General features: G+C 37.2%; 1 long non-coding RNA gene and 1 pseudogene across 1 annotated transcript; one reads left to right on the top strand and one right to left on the bottom strand.

Annotated features, from left to right (window-relative positions):
• Window positions 1-396: 396 nt before the first annotated feature.
• On the top strand, window positions 397-5,347 carry LOC148206542 (uncharacterized). Its single transcript, XR_015783600.1, has 2 exons — window positions 397-976; window positions 5,086-5,347. It is a non-coding gene; the product is annotated as an uncharacterized LOC148206542 (long non-coding RNA).
• LOC148206543 (WEB family protein At5g55860-like) lies at window positions 983-3,552 on the bottom strand (annotated as a pseudogene).
• Window positions 5,348-5,979: the final 632 nt, after the last annotated feature.

The following is a 5,979-nucleotide window of genomic DNA, read 5'->3' as shown; positions in this document are numbered from 1 at the left end:
TATAACACTAATTTTAGTGAAAAATATTCAACTACATAATATTTTTTTAATAACTTTTAATGTTTACAATGGATCATTGGATATAAGACATGAATCCATATGTTTGATAAAAAAATATATTGAGTCTTATAGTTGTATCATGTTACAAAATTAGCAAGTGTACCAAATCATGAATTAATAAAGATGATAAGTCTAGATATAATTTCCCATATACTTATGTTGTTTAGAAAAATAATGTTTATTCACTACAATGTTTAATGACTTTTGCATGGGTTAAACGGTCTACAATAGTTGTTAGACGCTATTATATTGGTTCGTTTCAACCTGAGCAACGTCCACTTCTTCCTTAAGACCTCTTAAAGGATTCCACTAATCTTTAACAAAGATTACACAAGTTTCACCATTTCTGGTTTAAAACGAACACTACAAGAATCGCGCTTATTACCGGCGGAACATTATCGAAGGATTTTCGGCCGTCGGTACAACTGAATTACCGAAGGCCTTGGAAAGCATTACCGAAGCTGTGTGTTGATTTAATTTAGCGAGGGTGTTTGGCCGTCGATAAGTGGCCTGACTTAAGCATTTGGGCGTATTGGAGGAGTTTGTCTCCAATTTCGTGACACTCGAAAATTAGAAATTTCCCTCTCGTCCTTTGCTTCCATTCTCGCCCTCTCCCTTCGCGTTTATCTCCCTCTCCCTTGGCGTTTATCCGTACTGGCGGTCGTTGGCATTGTGTGCCGATATCATTGACAGCAATACCTTAGTGGGTGGTTGGGGTTGTTTGTTTGGTTAGGGTTCTTCGAAACGTTGTCGGTGTTGGGGTTGGGGTGGTGGTTGGTGGTGTGCGCTTCAGGCTGTTGCGGCAGTAGGGGTGCTGATTCGTGGTTGTTGGCGTGTGTAAGTCATTGCGGTGAAGCCAAGGTTGGTTGTTGCGTTGAGAGCTCGCAGTCTTCCTTCGATCATTCTGGAGTGCGAGGTAAGGTCTTTGTTTTAGAACGCGTCCTCAATAAATTGTTTGCCCAGTTCATGCCTATATGTGTGGAATGTGTTTTGTGTTTATGGATATTTTATAAATTGTTTGTGTTTCGCGTGGTTAAGCAGGTCTGATGTTCATTTATTGATGAATGGGCATGTGTCTAGAGTTGAATAAGAATGATTGTATGGAGTGAAGTAAGTTAAATTGAATCTAGTTAGGCTGTAAATGAACATTATAATGTAGTTACTAAATTATTCTGACTATGTCCTTCACTGTGTTAACTAATGAACATGTGTATTAGGTAAGGGAGGGGTTGGGTTCATGATAAATCAGGATTAACAGGGGTTTCATTAAATGAAATGGGGCTGTTTTGGGAAGTACGATAAAACTGAATGAAGTCTTATAATTGTTTCTTTACTGGTTGTCATAAACCAGTGGCTGCACTATCAACTCAACATTAAAAATGTTTCTCTTCATTTGAAACCTTCCCTTTCTCTAACTTTTTCATCTCCACCTTTGGTAGTGAATTCTGGTTTTGAATCCTATAATGCTGATGAGATAATTGTGCTGCCATCTGTGTTTCAGCCAATAATTTAGAAGCAACTTCTGCTACTTTTTTTTGTTAATTTCTTTTGCCCTGTTTGAAGCTGCTTTGTCAGCTCATTCTCCACTGGTCTGTTTGCTGCTTCAGCCATCTCAGTCCTTTTCAAGACTTCCTGTGTTTCATTTTTCATATCCTCAATTTCCTCTTGGGTTTCCTCTAACCTTTTTAGAACTTAATTTTCACTCACCTTTGTAGCTTCCACCTCTGCTTTGGCAGCATCCAATTTCATATCTTCTAATTTATCAGACTCCTCAACCTTATGAACTAAGGACTTAAAATCCTCCCCTGATATGTTGAACAGCACTTGCCTCAACTGTTTTTGCTACCTCTACTTCTTTCAATGCTGCTTTGAGCTTTATTTGGGCATCTTCTAAAACAAGTTCAGTGACTGCAACTTCCATCTTCAATTGTGCAGCCTCATTCTTCCAGTCTTGTGTTTCTTCCCTTGCATTTTCAGTTTTAGTGAACAACTGGTTCAATTTCCAAATCATTTCCTCTTATGCACCTCTAGCTTTTGATTCTTCTACAAATGTTGCTATACTTTGAACTTAACCATTTCAACAAGATTTAAATATCAAAACAAACTTGTTTGAGCTGCTAATGGACACTAATTCAAAATGTCACTTTTGCAACATTCAATTATGTAGAAAATTAACAGAACCTCATCACCAATTCTGAGTTTTAGGAATTCAAATGACCGGTTAACAATAAAAAAGACTCAAAGAACTTTGAACTAACTGAACTAAGCTAGAAAAGGTGCAACTAAGTATGAAGAGAGCATAAATGAACTTACAAAGAAATTTAGCACAATGAAAAACTAATTATAAGACCAAAAGAAGCATGATTCAGATTTGAGAATTTAATTTCTTGGGAGAATTGAATGAGAATCTGCACATATCAAGTTTCTGAATAGTTTCTTCCAATCAATGTAAAAGTATTGCACAAAAAATGGTTATCTCTTAGTGTATAATGACAACACCCATATTAGCCTTAGTTTCCTAAATAGCTATTTTCTTATGTAAGCTAATTTTATAATTTTAAAGTTGATTCCTAGGCTTTTGACCTGCAATCAAAGTCTGTAACCACAAACAATTAGTGTGAAAGTGTTGTCTACTTAATTTTTGCCACAAAAATGACTCACAACTTGGTGGTTTAAGACACGAAATGTCACAGCAGTGACTGTATGTCAAAACTAATCACTGCTGCAACTTGGATTAAAGTTTTGAAACTTGTTCACAGTTTGAATTGGCTCAAATCCAAACTGTTATTCAAAAACACCTTGCCACTTCCCAATTTTGACTGAAAGTTGAGGGTTTAGTATACTATTATGCACTTAGACCATTATACCACTAATTGAACTTTGCTAGCAAGTTTTAAACATCATTTTAGACTTACTCAAACTGTCAGACAACATAGAAATGGTAGCATTCGAAATCTGACTTTGTTATGGCCAAAAATGCAGAAAAATCACTCCATCACAAAAGCAAAACTGAGTTTATAATATTCAATGGACTAGGAAATAAGTTTTGGTGATTTGTTTTGGTATAAGAGGAACTTTCAGTAGTTCCCTTATTATTATGCTTTAATCCAGTGCCTAGTTATTATGGTGTTGTTGTGAAGTGTTTAAAGTATACATGTGTTGCTATAAGGTTCGTAATCCAAATGCTTGGTGGTCAGATTGTTAAGACCAGTGTTCCAGTTGTTGTAAGGACCATTTTCAGTTGCTTAGTTGCTAAGAACCAATGTCTTTTTGTATTTCCAACGTGCCTTTATTGTATTAGGACCTAAGTTAGCAATTTTAGTTGTTGTAAGGCCTTTGTACAATAGTTCAGTTCCTTTAATTGGAAGGGTGAGTTTAGGGATGAGGAAGTGAGGGAGAAAGGGATTAAAGGGTGGTAATTTGTAGAGGAAAAAAACTGAACAGAGAGGAAATACTTGAACAGTGAACTGCTGCTTTTGGATTCAGAACCATGGCTTTGTTTGTTGATGCATCTAGGGGGATGTATTGAAGATGTGCCGTGAGATTGGAGGTGAATGGAGGCTTGGAAGGCAGTTGAAACCAAGGGAACAGTGGCGGCAGCAACTGCAGATTCTGGAGGAATTTCTAAATCAGTCCACACATGATTCTGTAATCACAAATCTGCATCACATTTGCTTCTCTGGTTTGATCACGTGCAATCTGTTTTGTCTAGATTTCTTTGCATCTAAAGCTTTGAACAGGTTTATTTGGTGATGTTAAACATGTTCCAGGCAGTGCCAACCAGTATTAATCACTACAATGCAATAAGCATAGTTGAGTTCCTCAAAAATCTGGTTTCAAGTGCTGTCACAGTTTTCATTCAATCTTTTTCACCGTGATTGTTGTCTTTGATGTGTCTTAGGTGTTTAAAATTCTTCTAGCTGATATTCTGTAGTTAGATCTAGTGTTAGGACATTCCTAGAGTCATTGTGTGTGCTTTCAAATTGTCATTTCCATGCTTTCAAAATCTGATGCAATTTTGGTCCAATTTCTTGAATTTTGGCAACTGCTACTGTCATACAAAGTTGCTGGCTGTTTCTATGCATTATGAACAATTGAACAAGTATATTTTGTCATTTTCAACTTGTGTACACTGTTCAAATGGTTCTTGAGAAGCCTATATGCAGATTTCTTCTTTAAACCACCCTATTTTGTTGCATTTTTGGCTACAGCAGAGGTGATTTGATGACTCTGGTTGTTTCAGTGCAGTTTAACCATTTTTGAAAGTGTATTTTGCCATTCCAAACTTGTGTGCACTGTGCATTTGGTCAAATTTGAGCTGATATGAAAAATCACTTCCTAAACCATTAATTTTACCTAAATTTGGAAGTGAACTAGTGAATTTCAGCTGCAGTATGATTCCTTACTGTTTCAGTGTTTAAACATTTTCCATTTGATGATACAAACTTCCTTGAAGTGTCATTTGACCATTAGCATCACTCAAACTCATTTTAGCCACTGCTGTTAATTTTTCCAGCCACTTTATAAGGTGCAGAGTTCATTTTATTTCTGTTTGCCATTGTTCTTCTTTGGTTTTTCATCTTTGGATTGGCAAAAGCTGGGTTTAAGTTTCCAAATACATTTATATGCTTATCCAAGTGTATAGCAATCATAAAAAGCACTTTGAACCCTGCAATCCAGATTTGAAAGATCCAAAACCAGAAAACACCAAAATCTGCTGTTCTTTGTGGCATTTTGTCAAACAGTTTGGCATTTTCATCAAACACTTTCACTGCACTTGAATTTCCTCTTTGTTTTGAGTTTTCTTGTTTTTCTAATCTGTTCTAGACCTTATCTTAGGTTCCTTTTGTGTGCTAGCCTTTATTCCGGCCCCAAAGTGTTTAGAAATCACCTTTTCTTGACTTCTATAGCTGCTGTCATATTAATTCTGCATTTAAGTTGGATGCACCTTACTTTTAATCACTCACGGGTTTTTGTGAAATTGGTTGCTGGAATATCATTTGGTGGTGGAATTTTAACATCCAGCTAAGCTTTATCAAAGGGGTAGCATCTTAAGGAGTGGAGGTCTTGCTAACTTTGCTACAAGGGAACTTCAAGAGGACTTTCCATTGGCTGTCCAGCACTTCTTTGCAGCAGAAAAACATCACTTTAGAGTTATATTTCAGCTCATTTCTTTTGCTGTAGCAGCCACACTTGGCTTTGTATAAATTCTTTTACACTTCTTTGTATAAGTGGCATTCTATCACGGAACCTTTGATAATTGATTGCATCTTTGAGATGCACATTATGCATGTTTGTATGTGCTTGAAAACTGATATGCAGGTCTGTTTGTAATTGAAAGTTGATATGTCTGGGTTGCACAAGAAATACCATCTCTCTGAAACCTTCTCTGCAATTTACCGAAGGCTTTTGCCCTTCGGTAAATGCCCACAGTAGGTCATTACCGAAGGCTTCTGCCCTTCGGTAAATACCCTCGTATGGTCATTACCGAAGGCTTTCGCCCTTCGGTAATTATCGAGGGCTTCTGCCCTTCGGTAATTACCGAAGGCTTTTGGCCCTCGGTAATTACCGAAGGCTTTTGGCCCTCGGTAATTACCGAAGGTTTTTGGCCCTCGGTAATTACCGAAGGGCACAAGCCCTCGGTAATTATTAGCGACAAGAGATTTACCGAAGGATTTTTGGCCGTCGATAAGCCTTCGGTAAACACCCTTTATCGACGGCTTATGGCAGTTTCCGAGGGCTTCTGGCCTTCGGTAATGCCCAACTTTTTTGTAGTGGAATATCAACCACTACTGGTCTCAACACTAGTTTCACCATTAATCTTTTAAGTTTTTCTCTCTCTCTCTTTCTTTCTTTTTACTCAACAGGATCTAACTCTAGATAGTTTTAAGAGAACTCTTGATCTTCCATGATGATGAT

Source organism: Vigna umbellata, chromosome 1 (assembly GCF_029865625.1).
Source record: "Vigna umbellata cultivar VRB3 chromosome 1, Vumbellata_1.0, whole genome shotgun sequence".
Classification (NCBI taxonomy): Eukaryota; Viridiplantae; Streptophyta; class Magnoliopsida; order Fabales; family Fabaceae; genus Vigna; species Vigna umbellata.
This window is presented reverse-complemented; position numbering and strand designations above follow the sequence as displayed.